The following is a 2,816-nucleotide window of genomic DNA, read 5'->3' as shown; positions in this document are numbered from 1 at the left end:
AAGAGCTGGGGGAGATTCAGAGCCAGGATTAAGGAAGAAGATGATTTGAGATTCTACCTTTATTCTGGCTGGAAGCTTCAGAAGCTTCTCAAGAAACCTCCTCCCAGAGAAGTATTACAACTGAGAGAAGATCAGAACATTACATTTGGCACCCAACATGGGGCAAGGACTTATTCTGAGCCCTTCAGAGGAGCTAGCCTGGACTTGACATTTTGGCGTCCGAACAGGGACCACAGGATGGCGGGTACCGGTCTGCTCACCAGGGAGATCGTGGTGGACGCCCTGCCTTACTTTGATCAGGGTTACGAAGTGCCTGGAGTGCAGAAGGCTGCTGCTGCCTTGGTAGAGGAAGAAATGCGTAGATACTGGCCTACCAAGAACTATCTGAGCTACCTCCAGCCCCAGATTACTCAGCCTTTGAGATTGACATTATGAGAAATAAATTTGAAAGATTGGCTGCCCAACAACCAATTGAATTGTTAGTATGAAATGATATTAACTTCCAGTTCCCTCCTCTGGGCAGAAGAATGATATCCCTGCATGGCAGGAATGTGTAAATAATTCCATGGCCCAGCTGGAGCATCAGGAAGTTTGCATTGAAAACCTTGACTTGATGTCACAACACGGTTGCAATGCCTGAAAAGTATATAATGAAAATCTAGTTCATATGATTGAACAAGTCCAGAAGGAACTACAGAAATTGAGAAAACATATTCAGGATTTAAACTGGCAGAGGAAGAACATGCAACTCACTGCTGGATCTAAATTACAGAAATGGAATTAACTTGGGTCTCCCTCATCAGTAAAAATCATGAGATTGAATGGACTATTGTACAGCTGGAAAATAAAATCTTCCAAATCAAGCAACAGCATAGGGAGGCAAACAAAGAAAACATCCAGCAGGATTTTTTGAAAAACTGGGGTGTAGTGGGGAGGGAGAGAAAGGGAATCTTAGGAAGATATGAAAAGCTTTGCTTTTGCAGTGCCTAGTGTTAATTTGGCTGAGCCCTATAAAAGATATGAATGGACAGTTTTGCCACAGGGAATGAAAAACATCCCTACTATGTGCCAAATGTATGTTGCTGCTGCTCTTGCTCCAGTAAGAAAAGCATTTCCAAAAGTAATATTGTTACATTATATGGATGATATTTTGGGATGTGCACCTGAGGAACAAATGTTAGAAGCATGTCTACAAAAGACCATGGAAACATTAAAGTACTACAAACTGCATATAGCTACAGAAAAAATTCAAAGACATGGTCCTTTTCAATATTTAGGATATGAAGTATATCCTAAGACACTCACAGTACAAAAGCTTTCTTTAAGAACAGAGAAGTTGGACACGTTAAATGATTTCCAAAAATTAAATATCCAATGGATGTGTTAGGCTTAACTACCGTGTTAGGCTTAACTACCAATCAACTACAAGCTCTATATGACATTTTAAAGGGAGACAGTGCTTTAAATTCACCACACCAACTTACAAAAGAAGTGTAAGAGGCTTTGAGAGAAGTTGAACTGGCCTTATCCAATGTGGTTGAAAGAGTCACTCTAAAACCCTTTGAAATAACAGTTTTTGTTACAAAAGAGGCACCCACAGCAGTCCTTCATCAAAGAGACAGTGTGATTGAATGGGTGAACCTCCCAGCACAACCAGAACAAAGCCTTACTCCTTACCCAGTGCTTGTGGCTAGTATTTTATTAAAGACCATTAAGAGAGTAGTACAATTATCTGGGATAAGTCCTAAAAAAATATACACATTCTATACTAATGCACAAATTAATTTATGCTGTGAGACCATTCAAGAATGGCAAATTTTATTGGCCATAGCTCCAAATTTTGCCATGGGTCTCTATTAAAGATAATCCAGCTACTACATAATTGGCGATGGATTTTTGAAGAAAAGGTTTCTAAGGTTCCTCTTAAAGGACCAACAATCTTTACAGATTCCTCCAAAGAAAATATTTGTGCTGTATACCTTCATGATTTAACCACAAAGAGAGTAGTCAGAACTCCTTTTCAGTTCACTCAGCAGAATGAGTTATTTGCTATTATGCTAGCTCTTACTTATTACCCAGGAGACGTAAAAATAATTACTTATTCAGCCTATGAAGTAAGTGTAGTACAAAGAATTGCCACAGCCCAAATAAAATTTGCAGCCTCTAATGTTTATAAGCTCTTTAAGGAACTTCAAGAGCAAGTGAGAAAGCATCCAGTCAAGATTTATATCTTGCATGTCCATTCCCATAGTGGACTTCCAGGTCCTATTTTTGATGGAAATTCAAAGGCAGATAGCCTTTTAACTATGTTAGCCAGTACTCAAGAAACACAAGAATCTCATTCTAAATATCATCAGGCTGCTCGAGCTTTACATTAATAATTTGAAACAACAGGAAAAGAAGATTGGTTATATTTGTAAATTTTGCTGTATTAGAAATAAAAATTAATTTTGAATTTGTACAAACTCTAAAAGGGTTCCAGGATTCTCTTGACCAGTATCTGACAACTACTGGGTTATGAGACCCTTAGCAAATGTCTCGTTCTATTTGAGACTTAATTTCTTCACCTATAAAATGAGGACATTGCAACAGATAACCTGTGAAAATGATAATGATTCTTGGGGGAAAAAATGAGAAACAAAGAATTCCAAGGGAATAATTCTATATAATAGTGCAAAGTGACTATCTCTAAAATTATCTGAAACTAGGCTAAAAATAAATAAATTATTAGACTGGAATAGATAAATCAAGCATTCAGTAAAATATATACATTAAAGATTTCTGTTTGATAATTATAAGAACATCTTTTAAAATAT

At 37.4% G+C, this 2,816-nt stretch overlaps 1 pseudogene; it reads left to right on the top strand.

Annotated features, from left to right (window-relative positions):
- The first annotated feature begins 237 nt into the window (after positions 1–237).
- LOC141540648 (pre-mRNA-splicing factor SPF27 pseudogene) lies at positions 238–990 on the top strand (annotated as a pseudogene).
- Positions 991–2,816: the final 1,826 nt, after the last annotated feature.

Source organism: Sminthopsis crassicaudata, chromosome 4, assembly GCF_048593235.1.
Source record: "Sminthopsis crassicaudata isolate SCR6 chromosome 4, ASM4859323v1, whole genome shotgun sequence".
NCBI classification, from domain to species: Eukaryota; Metazoa; Chordata; class Mammalia; order Dasyuromorphia; family Dasyuridae; genus Sminthopsis; species Sminthopsis crassicaudata.
This window is presented reverse-complemented; position numbering and strand designations above follow the sequence as displayed.